This window comes from Clupea harengus, chromosome 26 (genome assembly GCF_900700415.2).
Source record: "Clupea harengus chromosome 26, Ch_v2.0.2, whole genome shotgun sequence".
Taxonomy (NCBI): domain Eukaryota; kingdom Metazoa; phylum Chordata; class Actinopteri; order Clupeiformes; family Clupeidae; genus Clupea; species Clupea harengus.
This window is the reverse complement of record NC_045177.1, coordinates 6,387,398-6,402,401: the sequence shown is the minus strand read 5'-3', so window position 1 is coordinate 6,402,401 and position 15,004 is coordinate 6,387,398. Positions and strand designations below refer to the sequence as shown.

The window sequence follows — 15,004 nt, the reverse complement described above, 5'->3', positions numbered from 1 at the left end:
TACCGTACCGGGAGCTAAATCAGGAGGCCTGTTGACTCTTTGCCCTAGAATGAAGGAAATGAGACTGGAAAGCAGCGACTCCACATGTCCAAGCAGGCCTGTACTCCTGAGGGACTCTGGGCAGTGGAGTTGAGGACTCTGGTGAGTGGAGTAGAGCAGGACTCTGGTGAGTGGAGTAGAGCAGGACTCTGGTGAGTGGAGTAGAGCAGGACTCTGGTGAGTGGAGTAGAGCAGGACTCTGGTGAGTGGAGTAGAGCAGGACTCTGGTGAGTCGAGTAGTGCAGGACTGGTCTCCCGTGGGACACTGGTCACTGGAGTAGAGGGCTTTCACCTGCTCTGGCCCTCTCCAGCGCACACAAGCGTCACCCAGTTTTGCTCCCTCTCAGCAGTAACGCTTGGTTAGGTTAATGAAATCTGACATGAGTACCGGCACATTAACCACATTGGAGTGTTTTTTGCTCGCCTATGAATACTTAAAGTGCCATACTTTTTCTTTCAGGGAGCGTAGACAAGCGTGTGAACCATTTTCTTTTCTTTTTTTTATTTGAAAGCCGTGAAACTGAACAATGGGCGAGACCTCTGGTTGTCCTCTACCTGAATGACTGTCGACTCGAGGTATGAGGAACTGCGTGAGCGTTGATTGCTCCCAGTGCTAGGCGCTAGGTAGATCCATCAGTCTTGGGCTTCTATCCACGCTGCTTACAGCAGGCTTTTCTTCCCCTTTTTCCTGGCTGGGTTTCCTGGCCCATTGCCAGAGCCTTTTTCCTGCCCCCTCTCAGATGTTCTGAGGCATTAGCATAACGCTACAAGCCGACCTCCGCTTTGAAGGTAGAGTGTGCGGCTAAACCCACCCGCTTCTTGACGGCAGTGCTCGACGACTTAAGAAACGAAGGCAGCGTGCAATCGTTTTGGTTGTTCGGACTTCATACTCCTGTCAGTCACGACCCGAGGCCGTCTCTCTCTCTCTCTCTCTCTCTCCCTCTCTCTCTTTCAATCCTCTCGAAAGGCAGAGGGCATTTCCTGTCTGCGCTTTTTTTACAACCCTGCTTTGACGGAATGCTTCCTATACAGGCTGTAGAGTGGGGCGTGCTTGGCTGGCTCACACATTCCTCATCAGTGACCTTGCCTGGGGATCCCCTCACGGTCAGCCTAAGGAGAGGGAACCAATGTCAATGCCGATGATCCGTGTTGGATAGGCTGCTCGGAAAATATGAGGAGTTTCTGACTCGAAATTTGGAAGCACATTTGTAGTGCACTCAGGAGGATTACCCCAAAAAATGAAATCCAGTCGACATTATACAGATATCTTTAGGATTCATTTTCTGTGGTGACTACATCAACTGTTAATATCAGGAGACATAATAGTATTACCAAAAGACACACCAAAAAATATTTGGAATATTTGCTGCGTTACATTTGAATAGTTTCTGTACAGGGTCAATTTCCATAGAAATTCTCAGGTCATGTTAAACCTGTTCTTTCAGTAACAACCATGGAGACGACTACATCCTTTCACAACAGAGAACCTTTCAGGTGCTGTCTTGCTTAGCCTCCTGCCCAGACGTCTTTCACGTCAACATAGACGGCTCGCTTTCATTCAGACTTAAACAGGTTGCGGCTACTCCAGTATTGCTCAAACACGACTAGCGACGATCTGAGCCCTGTTCTTTAGGGAGATTTCACTGGGAAAATCTTTAGCTCTTCTTTTCGGCTGACGGTCACCCACACACACACACAATATAGCCCAGTATGCTTGACAGCGGAGAACATTTCCGCTTAGCAACAGTGCCCAGTATAGAAATGTGTGGGGGCTCGTGTGTTGGCGACCAACATGTGGTTTCGACCCTCCCTTACGTAAGCACACCTGAACCGGAGTCTAAGCAGGAACAAACAGAGTGGATGTTTGGAGCAGTGCAGGGGTGGAGGACTGGCTGTGTTGTCAGAGCAGGGCCTCTCGGGGATGGGGGAGGGAGGAGGAGGAGGAGGAGGAGGAGGGAGGGGGGGGGGGGCCTGTGTTGTGGCCAGGGGCTCCCATGCACATCCAGGCTTCCTCCTCTCCGCGTGTTTAGTCTGACCCTTCCAGATGACTTACGTACGCACACACACACACACATGCACGCACACGCATACACACTCTCTGGCTGACACACAGACAGAAATGCGTACGCACACACACACACACACACAGGCAAATACTGCACAGGTAGACATGCACACAGACATTCATTATTCACGTGGCTGCAAACGGTGTCTGCTTTGACCCTCTGGAATTTTTTGGACTTTTTCCTCCTTTCTCTCACACACGCCTTTTTTTCTTCCCAACTGAACAGTCGGCCTCAGTTGTTTTCCCGAGGTCACTTCCAACACGTATCTCTCTCTTTCGTCGGAATTCTTTTCATCGTCTGATAAGAGCTAATCTGCCATGTGGCCTCGTCAGCCGTTTAACCCGTTGCGCCTTTCGACCGTTCTCCCGTAGCCTCCACCAGCGGCTACCGCCTCCGCCCCCACCCCCCCCTCCAGGGGTTAATGAGTAGCTCCTGCCCAGTTCACTGAACTCCAGAACACCAGCCATAAACATGCCACCCCTTCACCCCCCTCACCCACCCACCCACCCACCCACTTGCTTGCCAGGTGGGACGCTGGTGTAAAACTCATCGAAGCCATACCTGCCACATGTCGGAGAAGCGTGGAGGCAAACCCAGAGGCCGGCGGCTGGCGGAGTCTGTTGAAGTTTTCCGTCTCCACTGAGATATGGAACATGCAGCACCCCCCCCCCCCCCCCCCCCCCCCCCAGCCCAGCAGATGATCCATATATTGAGACAAGAGTACTCTGTGTTTCAGCTGCTAGTCCATTGACAAATGTTTGTGTATGTGAGGTGAGTGTATGTGTGAGAGAGAGAGAGACACTCGCACTCGCGCACACACACACACACACACGTGCACATGTACACGGCTAGCTCCGCTGCCAGCCGGTGCATGCATGGTTCATTTGTTCCCAGGGTTTATTTTATGGTGTCATCGGCGGAGCTCTCCTGAAGTGTTTATTAAACCGTTTCTGTGCCTTGCCTTGGTTTGTGTTTGCCGTGGGTTGCACAGACACGGTGGGAGTGTAGACAAGGTGTTATGGTATTATCTCACATAGAGGTGGCAGGTGTTGGCTGTCTGGAAGACAAATGAGCGCAGACAGACAGACAGACAGACAGACAGACAGACAGACAGACAGACAGACAGACAGACAGACAGACAGACAGACAGACAGACAGACAGACACAGTCGAATAGGCACACACACACACACACACAGACGACCCCCCCCCCCCCCCCCCCACACACACACACACACACACACACACACACACACACACACACACACACACACACACACACACACAGTCAATCAGCCTTGAGAGATACAAATGACCGATCTTGTTACCACCGTGCCGGTGTTGTTTTGTACTTTGGGGCGAACACGTGCGGGCGGCTCGGGCAGGGGGCACATCCACGCCCTGTTAATCATTCCCACGCCCGCCCTCGTGTCCTGTCGTGCTCCTGACCATTATGCCCAAGCCGTCCCTCCTCTCTGCTCCGCTGTCCTGCCGCCCAAGTGAAAGTGATTCATTTGTGTGGAGGGGATTAAAACGGGATTAATGTCTGACTTTTTGCTCCTTTTTTGGCCCATTGCTTGTGTGTGTGTGTGTGTGTGTGTGTGTGTGTGTGTGTGAGAGAGTCTGGCCTGTCGCTTAGTGCAGGTCCAGCTCTCTCTCTCCTTTATCTGACCGTCTGGATGGAAAAGTTGGTTTTGTTTTTCTTCCTTCAGACGGGAGAGCTGTGATGTTAAACAATTACTTAGTGCCTGCGTGGTGACTCATTCAAACAGGGTACATGGCCTGACCTCGGACAGAAACAGAAAGAAACCGTGTGTGTGTGTGTGTGTGTGTGTGTGAGTGTGTGTGAGTGAGTAAAAGAGAGGTTGTGTGTAGAGAGGTGGGAGCTGCATATAAAAATGGAAGCCTGCCATTAAAAATTCTGTCTAGACAACAAGCAATCTCTGAATCTTTCATTATTACTGCTCAGCTCAAGCCAAGGGGCTTTCAGACAAGAAAGCGAAAGAGACGGGGGAGAGAGAGCAGGCAGAAGACAGACCCTCCCCCATCCTTCTCTGTCTGTAGCTTTTCATTCAGCAATACCGTTACACAGTCGTGTGTGTGTGTGTGTGTGTGTGTGTGTGTGTGTGTGTCTGGTGGGGGGGGGGGTTGGGGATGGGAGGATAGGCGTACTGTGTGTGGGGTGTTAGTTTGTTACAGTTGTGTGAAACGACCTCGGCATCGGTGGTGCACCATACTGCTTGTGGCCGTGTCTCCTGTCCCAGCATGTTGCGAGGGAGCTTTTCCTTTTGGCCGGCCCACTACTTCTTCTCCAGCGTGTGCGTTTGGTCCCTGTCCACATCAATCACCCCCGCACGGGCTGCCGCCTAGCCAAGCTATTCAGTCATGGCTTGTAGGGTGATATTTTTTTTTTTTTTTTTCAAATCCATCCCAAGTTGAGATGTGTACTTTTGATATTGGATGCGGGTGTGCTGGCAAGGAGGAAAGTATAATGCATGTGTTGAGTGTGTAAGCCAGTGAGGCTTGCTGGCGGAGTCTTAAGGGTTTCAGGTAGAAACGAAGAGGCTGAAAAACACGTACTCTGTGAGTTTTTGGAAGACGACGACGACGCGTAACCTTTTTGAGGATAATGTTTACAAACCAGAGACAGGTTTGAGGTTGTCTATGCTAAGCTTAACTGTTCTGCACACAAACACACCCACACGTGGAACAACACAAACACAACACGTACACAAGAACAGACCCCAAAAAAAAAAAAAAAAAAGCATAAATACACAGCACACCCACGCACATCCTACGACACATAAACAGGGCCTCACGCTCACGGTCTCTCTGCTCGGCTTGTTTTTCGACTCTGCAGCACCATTCTCTCTCTGGCTATGACTTTGTGGTGTGCTCCTCGCCAATTGCAACAGACAACACACGCAAAAACATTACACAAGTTGTCCTTGACGGAGAATTAGGGCTATGGGCTGAGGCAGAGGCAGTGTTGGCCTAATTATTATTATTTATTTATTTTTTTTTGCTCCCTGCATCTGGTCAGTCTGTTCTGTGCTCTCTGTTCTCTGTCGTCTCCCCAAGGCACTGTCCGTGGAAATAGTTGGTCGTACTACGTACTGCGCTAGCGAGCGAGCGAGCGAGCGAGCGCGATGTGACATTTCTCGCTCATAAGAAAAACAGCAAGGCTCTGCATCTCCCAAAATAGCGCCTCGTCACCCAAGCAGAATTCTTTTTTTATTTTTTCGGGAGCACACACACTTGCGCAGTGTGAATTGCAGCAGTTGAGTCATCCAGAGTGCAGCGAACGCACGAACAAGCGAGTGAGCGAACAGGCCTCGCAAGCGCGAACGTGTGAACATGCCTCCCAGCCATCTGGAAGGGTCTTGTGACGCTAGTCACGATGGAGCTAGGGAACGAGCGAACAAACGAACGAACAGGGGGCTACCGGGTCTGTTTTGGAAAAGTTTGTGCTACATTGTTTGTAGAGGCCTGCTAGAAAGTGAGCTGGAAGCTTTCGCACAGAGCGGTAACCTCTGATCCACCTGACCCCAACCAGCCCCCGCCACCACCCCACCGCCGCCACCACAGCGCTCCGGATCTGGCCCAGACGGAGAGCAGACAGTGGTGAAGGCTGCCGCGGCTTGACACACTTATCTTTCTAGCACGTCTCACTTCCTGTCTCTCTCTCAGCTCCCCGCAGAACGATGCACCGTCACCGGCGCTGCCGACGTGCCAACTCTGCTTCTGTCTGCTCTTTGGCTCTCTCCCTCCTTTTTTTCCTTCCACTCCTCCTCTCTCTCTCTCTCTCTCTCTCTCTCTCTCTCTCTCTCTCTCTCTCTCTCTCCTCTATATGCCATTACTGACAGTCACAGACAGATGTTGGGAGATCCCCTCCGCCCTCCTTCCCACCCATCCCTGCCCTTCTCATCCCAGTCGCTGTTGTGAGTCAGAGCCCACTAACAGGCCCGCCGAGGGTTCCTCCGTTCCTCCATCACCGTGGCAACTGTGACCACTCACGGAGGAAACAGCGCAGCGTGAGGGTGATGGAACTGTCTGTGCTATTTCTGCAGGCGGCAGTTCCATGGCATCTCTCCCTCCCTCCCTCCCTCTCTCTCTCTCTTTCTTGACTTCTCTCGCTCTCTCTCTCTCTCTCTCTCTCTTTCTCACTCTCTCTCTCTCTCTGTCTCCGCTTCTTCCTCTGCCAGGATGTTCCCAAGCCCCCTCAGCCCAAACCGAGAGGCCTGAGATACCCATCACCTACTGCTGACTAAACAGTTCTCCATGCATGCCTCCCCCATACAATGCAGACACACACACTACACACACACACACACACTCTCACACACACAGACACACATACTTATTCTAATGCGCACACACACACACACAACACCCTGAAAACATATCAGGCCCTGGTCCCGCTGCCTGTTTCTCTACCCCTGTGGCGTGTCAGAGCTCTGAGGCGTTTGGCTAAGAGAGTCTGAAACTTCTTTCTCTCTCTCTCTCCTTCTCCCTCTCTCCTTCTCCCTCTCTCTCGCCCTCCTTCAAGTCTTCACCCTCTCCCCAAGTGCTTTTGTTTCGCGGTCTGACGGCACACCGCAGGAGTTTGTTGCTGTTCATGTGCCGCGGCCACCCCAGCTTCCTGAACCATCACTCTGTCTTCAGCTCCACCTCGCCATTTCTCTCTCTCTCTCTCTCGCTCTCTCTCTCTCTCTCTCTCTCTCCCTCTTTCTCTCTCTTGCTCTCTGCCTCTCATATTCAGTCTCACTCATTTGCATGTTCTCTTTCTCTCGCACTTCTCCCTCTTTCTTTCACTCCTACTTTCCTCCTCTCTTTCTTTCTCTCTCTCTCTCTTCCTCACTGTGAATGAGATTTCCTCCTCACTCCTGTGGTGTTCCCACCGTGGCCCGTGTGGGAAAAGTGTGTGTGTGTGTGTGTGTGTGTGTGGGGTGAGGAGCAAGAGCAAGAGCGAGTGTGTGGAGAGGAGCTGTTGAAGTGAGATGCTGCATGCCCGCGTTGCGCTGAGGAGTGCCAACCTTGCGTTCCTGTCACCGGGCCTCAGACAGCCCACACACACACACACACACACACACACACACACAGGCTGCGGCGCTCGGCGCTACGGGAGACCGAGGCCGCCTACGTCACGACTACCGCTGTTTTCCTGCCAAAAGATTCCCCCACCTCCCAAGTAGTTTGGGCCCTTCATCTGATGGGCTGTCTGTTTACATGCTGAGCTATTCAGGCAGACTGCAGTTGTGTACAGTCTGTTGGAGTCTGACTGGGTGTAGTTATGAGGTTCTGTTTGCGTAACGTACATTGAAGAGCCTATGTGGGGGCAACGGGTCCATTTTAAATAGTGATCTACTGTGCGGTGGAGATGCTATGAGTGGTTGTAGCTTCATACATGATTTAGGCAGTTGGGGATTTTCTGTTCTTTTTACAAGTTCCAAGATGAAGGGCTTTTAGAATCCAGCCACAGCCTGGCCTTGGGTCGGTCAAAGAGTGCACACGCATATGGAAACAAAAATAAATACATTCTTTAAGACTTTCTAACGGACAGCATTTAGTGCACACATAGAGGCTTACAAATGTGCATACACACACACACACACACACACACACACACACACGCTGTGGATGTCCATAGACATCCGTAGACATCTTCCATTAATACTGCAGCTGAGGGTGGGTCACTGAGTGAGGATGCAGCCTGACTAGACCGGAGGTGAAGTGGCCCTGTAAGGATCCTGGAGTGTGAAGGAGCAGAGGAGGCAGGAGGTGAACGGAGAAGAAGATGGAATTTACATTTAGTCATTTAGCAGACGCTTTTGTCCAAAGCGACGTACAAGGGAGAGAATATTCAAGCTACGAGCAATAGAACCTGGTGTAACAATAAATAAATACTACTTTACATAAGAAATATAACAAAAAGAAAGAAAGAAGTGCAGAAATGTAACTGCTGTAATTGCAAGTTACGCACTAGTCGAAGTGCCAGTTAGGACGGGAAGTGCTCTCTGAAGAGTTGGGTCTTCAAAAGCTTCTTAAAGGTAGAGAGGGACGCCCCTGCTCTGGTAGTGCTGGGTAGTTCATTCCACCAACGTGGAATGGACCCTCTGGAACGGTAGGGTCCGAGAGGAGGGACTCCCGACAGGAAGTAGTCTCGCAGGTGACAAGTTGTTATGCAGACACGTGCATTATAAGTTCTGTAAAGAACTGGGCCAATGACAAACAAGTTCTGAGAAACTTTGATTTGTAAATGATTGATCCAGAGAAGAGCTGTGACTTCCAAAGAATCCTCTCCGCTCCTAGCCTCCCTTCCCCATCCTAAATGTTCTCTCGGTGGTGGCAGGATTTTGGGTTTGAGGGCTCGTTTGAAGTGGCCTCTGAATGGTCGGGGTTGCATGCAGCAACAGGGAAGTGATTCCAAAGCGCTGGCTGAGACATCGGGGGCCCCCCCTCTGTGGGGATGTGAGGATGCTCTCATCCTGTCCTTTGACAGGGTGTCCCTTCACCCCGTCACCCTCACACAAGCGCACAGTCATTCTCCATTTTGGCTCCAGGCCCCCGTGTGCCCCTGCACCACAAAAGGATCTTGTTTATTTTTCCGGTCGACTTTGAGAAACTGGCACATCCGTTTCCCAGCGGCGAGTCCCGTCCTCGCGCTTCTCCCGCTCTTCTCTTCATTACTCTCCTCTCCTCCTCATCATCATCATCATCCTCCTCCTTCCCTTTGCTCCTCACGCTGATCCGCTGCCAGATGGGAAATGAATCATCGTCTCTGTATGGGCCGTGTGCTGGGATTTGAAAATTCAGGCGATTTAGTTTCCGACCTCCCTCTATCCTCACACACACACACACACACACACACACACACTCACACACACTCTCACACACACACACAGCCCCCGGTAGCGATTAGGAAGATGTAAGTTGGTACTGGAGGAGTTGCTATGTGCTGTTATAGGTACCAATGGCCGGGCTTCCTTTCGGTCTGCACCTCTGTCTCGTATGTCTCTGACTCACGGAGATTCATGTAAATTTGAGCCTTTCGGTGAGGCCCACCTCATGCATCTTTCACCCCGCCTCATGCATCTTTCACCCACTTATCCTTATCCTTCCTTCATTTTTTTTTCTCTTTATCTCTATCTTTCTCTGACACGCACTCAACCCCCCCCCCCCTCCCTTCCCCCCCCCCCCCCCCCGCCGTGTCTCTGGCCTACATTTCGTCTCTCTGATCTTCTGCTCTGTGATCCTCTGCAGTTCCTTACCACCACCACCTCCTCTAGTTCTCCTCCGTTTGTGCCACCTTCAGTCGTTTGGTTTCGTCTGTGCTCTTTTGTATCTTTCTCTTTCACTTTATTCGGCTCACCAGGAGCCAGGCTCCTGAGCAGGCCCAGCAGTGAGTCATCCCTCCCTCCATTCCTCTCCCTCCCGGCCCTCCTCCAGGTCTCTCCCTCGACTCGACTTGCCTCTGCTCGGCTCAGAGTGGGAGGGATTGGTCACAGTAACCGCCTGCCCCAGATACCAAATTGCTCTCTCTCTCTCGCTATCTCGTTCTCTCTCTCTCTCTCTCTCTCTCTCTCTCTCTCCAGCCCACCCCCTCCCTCCCTCTCACCCACCCAGATGGCCACATGTGGTTCAATATCACACAGGCCGGATGAGACATTTTCATGGAGTTATTAGAATGTTGTGCTATGTGCCCAGTGGCAAGACTATGCCTCTAGATGAGGAGAGAAACCTTTTGGTTAGAAACCCGACGGAGGACAGTCTTCTGATGCAAGCCAGGTGCAAGCCATCCATCTCCTGACATTTCTAAAAAGCCAAACACTTGAAAGACATTTTGCCACCCTCTCTCCTCCACAAGGTATCAGGTATCTTTAGGACTTTTCCCCCCTAACTGTTCCTCTCTTTCCCCCCTTCTGTCTGTCTCCATGCTCTCTCTCTCTTTCTTTCTCTCTCTCTCTCTCTCTCTCTCTCTCTCTCTCTCTCTCTCTCTCTCTCTCTCTCTCTCTCGTCCCTCCCTCTCTCTTCTGCACGCGTGTTGTCAGTTTGCCAGTGTGCAGTCGGCTTGGCCGCATTACACTCGGTGTAGATTCCTGATCTCCCTGGTGAGAGGTGTGTCTGTCCCCACTCCGCCGTGGCTGCTGGCGCTGGGCGGGCGGGCGGGAGGACCGCTCCTGGGCCTCTTTAATGAATGACATAATTGGCATGCAGAACATTTTTAGGGAAGGAGGAGGAGGGAGGGAGGAGAGCGGGTGTGGAGGGGGGTGGAGGGGGTGGGTACAAGAACGTAAAGTGCGGCCAGAGGAAGTGCAGACGAGATTAGAGGGGCGATTTCATGACCTGGGCAGATCTGCCCCCCCCCCCCCCCCCCCCCTCTCTGTCTCTCTCTCACACACACACTCTCTCACTCTCTCTCTCACTCTCTCTCTCTCTGTTGAAAGCTAGAGCAGGGAGGAGCAGATTGCCGAGGGGGGAAAGGGAAGCTCTTTTGTTTTGCCGGGGAACAATGCTGTGAATGAGACGGCGCACGAGTGCAGCAGGAGTCAAAACAGGCCGCTGGGGCGGCGAGCACGATGACGTTACTCACCGTGAGTAAGGATGAGGCGGGGGGGGGCCATCGCTGTCAGGACTCTTTGATTCTCAGGGATGACCGCAGCAGGTCCCTGAGGTTTGGTGTGTGCGTGCGCCTGTGCGCGTGGCAAGTTTTGGTGGTGGTGTCTTTATGCCAAAGTCTCCATGACTCACTCAAAGAACACTCGCACACTCACTCTTCATATGTCTGCCTACAACCACCCCACCCCACCCCCACCCCATGACATCCCATGGTTCCATTCATGTGAGTAGCCCAGCAGGGTGTGTTTGTGGAAACAAAAGGCAGCCTTGGATTGACCTGTTTTTTCGTTTTTTTTTCTCTCGAGCGCTGGGGGCATCGCTGCACAGTGCCCCTCCCCCTACCACCCTGCTCCCCCCCCTACCCTACTCCACCTGATGACCTGGTCGGAGTGCCGTGTGCGTTAGACAATCTCACGCACTTCATGTTTCATTTAATTTCTTCCTGCTCGGCCGGTGGGCCACTTCCCTGCGACGGGGGGGGGGGAAACCCAATCCTCCTCCTCTGCATCTGATCACGTAGAGTCGCACACTGAGCCCTCTTTGACCCCCTTAGCATGTGCGTGTGGGTACATGGTTCCATGGCAACGATTGTCTTTCAAGAGCACAGAGGGGCCTAGCTGTGTAATGCTCGTTGCCAGTCTTCCTCTGTTGAAGGTTAATGCTGCTGGAAATATGTTATCTCTCCTGGTCACAGTTGGTCTACTGTAGATGATTCTTTGGCAGCCATCATAGCCTAGCCTGTGGAATTCAAGAGACCCCTTCACTCCTCAGTGGCTTGTGGTTAATGCTAGGCGTCTAGCACTGGTGTTTAAATCTCATCTGGAAAGGCAGGCAGGGGGGACTGATGCATCACTAAAGCCATAAGTCAAAGGTCAAAGGCCATGAGTCAAAAGTCTCAGTGTGGCAGGGCTAGACACCAGGCTGCGGTCCTAGCTTTTTAACAGAAGTAATTCAGGTGCGCCGGTCAGACTAGTGAAACAGGATCCCTGTGTGTCACTACTTCTCCCTCTCAGAAGTGGAATATTTCCTCGCAAACAGCGCCTACCCCGACCGCAGTGTTTACCAACTAACACGCAGCCCCAGTGCCGACAGTCTAACTCATGCTAATTCATGGGCTCATTGGTAATGGACAAATGTAATGGGATATCTGTGTAGCATGTTGTGTAGCTAAGCTAATTGTTGGTTTTTGCTGCCACAAAGCAGCACAGTGTAAACTCTCACTTGGGGCCAAGAAGCTTGAGCGTTGTTGCATGCTTTCGTTTCATTCCCTCTTTTCGCAATACTGAACGTTTTCGGGACCATTTGGAGACAAATCACGTTTAGACAGCCGTGTAACCCTCCTTGTCCCTCCAGAGGGGTGTCAACATGGAGGGATGTTATTCATCAACATTTTTTTGGCAAGGAAGGAAAAGACGACACTACTCCGTTAACTCATGCGCTCCCTGGCTCTACTTGTTCGACTGACTTCGGGATACACAAAACATGGGGAAAAAAACCCTGATGGGGAAACTTAAAAGCGGTATCTAAAGAAATTATCTCAACTCTGATACACTTCAGCAGCAGTTTCTGTTTTTTTTTTTTCCTTTTTTTTTTTTATCTTGATGTGCATCTTGCTATAGGGTAGTTAGTCACAGACTTAAGAACGAGCGACTGGCCCTTTTGTTCTGTTGCTATGGTAGTGTCATAACACCACCGCTGTGGTTGTGAGCTCCAGTCTTCCACTCTAGTGGATCAGCAGTCTCACTCTCTCCCCCCCCCCCCCCTCTCTGTGTGTGTGTGTGTGTGTGTGTGTGTGTGTGTGTGTACAACAGGCACATATTATTTCGACTCCTCCATGTGTACCTTATTGATTGCAGGTGAAGCTAAGCTCCTCAATGGTCCTCCGCCTCAGTCCCCCTCCCCCCACCTCAGTAACTCTGTGTGGCCTCGCAGTCTCAATGGAATTACTCGTCTCTGAGCCGGAGCCTCAACCCTTACGTCTGACCTCTGCCGGGGGGATTAGCGGAGCCACTACTAAACGCAGTGAGGGAGAAACGACCCATTGTCAGGAGTTGGTGTGATGTAGGCTAAAAAGCTAGCCCGAAAGCTAAATTGGTGGATTATTCATCCAAGGGTGGGGGAAGGGAAGTGTGGACCACACCTGAAGATGGTATGGGGGTGCTGACCTTATCATGACCTCTCTCACCTTGACCTCTGCTCCTTGAGGTTTAGTGTAACAAGGGATTTGGTCCTGAGCCTACTGGGGGGTGATCCTTGTCAACAGCTTCCTAATGCTCTCGCTGGAGTTGCCACTCTTTTCTTCAGGATAAGAGGTGACCTAATTATTCTGGCTCGAAACGGGACGAGTCTAGCTCGGAGAATCTTGTAAAAACCTGCAGCCATATAGTCTTTTTTTATGCTCCTTGCCAAAGGGGCCATTCTTCTGTTAAACACTCAGGCCTTTAACCCATGGCTGGGTTCAATCCTGGACATGTCGGGGTGAGGAGTTCAGACAGCCATCAATAATGCAGAATGTTTGAGTGTGTTAAAAATTGGAGCGGTTGCTTGTCCCTCGGCATCATTTGGGCATTAGAGTGGTGTTTCCTCACACTAGCTGTCAGACCTAGGGGGGGGTTACGGGGGGCGGGTGTGCCCAGTGTACCCCACCCCCTCTTTAAACATCTCTGGGTCATACAGAGTTTAGCATGCCAGGCCATGGCCGCTCCAGATATGCCCAAGTGCTCAACACCATCTGTTATCTTGCCCAAGCTTTGTGAGGAATGTAGGCTAATTTGTGTGTGTGTGTGTGTGTGTGTGTTCACGCTTGTGTGTGAGGGAGTGAGAGCACATGTATCTGTTAACTCCTGAGGTGAGAGTGCTTTTTGCTTTCCTGCTTGCACTCTCTCTCTCACTCACACACACACACACACACACACACACACACACACACACACACACACACTTTCTCTCCAATGCACATGACTGGGCTGCGGTCCATCTGCTGCGTCCACCATCTCCTGCACCATTCAGGGTAAACGCGGAATGGACAGAAATAGAGTGTGTTTGGAACACAGACCATTTCTTGGAAATCTCAGCCTCAACCCTTAAATAGATTTGGTTTCTTCCTTCACTGAGAATGTGGAGGTGGAGGTGTGTTTGTTACCCGCACACTCATGTCTTAATGCTGTCATCATAACGACACTTTGTCATTGATTGCCATCTAACACAGAAACACATCATTACAACTGCGTTGTTGTGGAGGTAGGCCAACTCGATACATTTAAGACCTTTTGTACGTTTTTCAAATTGCTTAGAAAAATGTATTCTATCGTTTTGAGAGGGTCTTTTAGGAAAACGTAAGTTTATATCTCTTGCCCAATCATAGCTCTCCTTCCCATGCATGTGATAGTCACTCTCCCTCTCAGTGCCGTAGCCCCCCCCCCCCCCAACCTTTTGCATTCAGAAAAACCCTCATTGATATCCTCAGGAAAACTCCCCTTACTCGCAGCTGACACTAGAGAAGTGAGCAGGTAAGCCCATAATCCCCCCCTGCGTTCAGAAGCGTGAGCTCGCTCCCTCAGCTGGTGGCCCATTCACCCAGTCTGAGGGCTCACTCATCCCCCCCCCCCCCCCCACACACTTCCCCGTACTTCCAGTCAGTCACCCTCTGACATTCTGGCCAGCTACAGGAGAGTCGAGTAGCGTGACGGCTTTAGTGTCTGATGATTGACCATCACCGAGTGCTGATGTACATCAAAGGGGCCGCTTTTAGAATCTTGTGTCCGTGCGTTGATCCGTGATGCCTCTTCTAGACATTGAAACTTTGGGGCTGCTAAAATCCACAGGAGAAGCATTGTCAGTTTCCTGGCCATGGGGCCATGGAGATGTCTTCTGTAATTAGCCCGTGCGCTCGCGATCCCCTTTGCTCCTGTCACATTTTGGCTCGGCTCAGCGTTCTGATTGTCATGTTGTGATTCCGTCCGCTAGCCTGTGTAATTTGGTCGCTCGGTTGCCCTTGCTGAATTTTACGACCTCCGTTTGGCCAGCGTGTCCTGAGCCACCCATGTAATTTAGCTCCCGGCTCTGGTCTGGTCTCCCCTCCTCCTTCTCTCTCTCCCAGGCGTTTCCAGTGGGGCTGGCCATCTCCAGCAGGTCAGTAGGCCTGGAGCTCCACTGAAAGAGCTCTGAACCTGAAAGGTCTCACCAGCAGTCAGCCATCCAGCCATCCAGCCAGCCATCCAGTCAGCCATTCAGCCAGCCATCCAGCCAGCCAGCCATACTCCAGTCTTCTGGGGATGCCCC

The 15,004-nt window shown here is 51.5% G+C and overlaps 1 protein-coding gene across 6 annotated transcripts in view; it reads left to right on the top strand.

Annotated features, from left to right (window-relative positions):
* LOC105900188 (E3 ubiquitin-protein ligase SMURF2) overlaps window positions 1–15,004 on the top strand; it is a 62,927-nt gene that overhangs the window by 5,699 nt on the left and 42,224 nt on the right. The window lies entirely within an intron of this gene.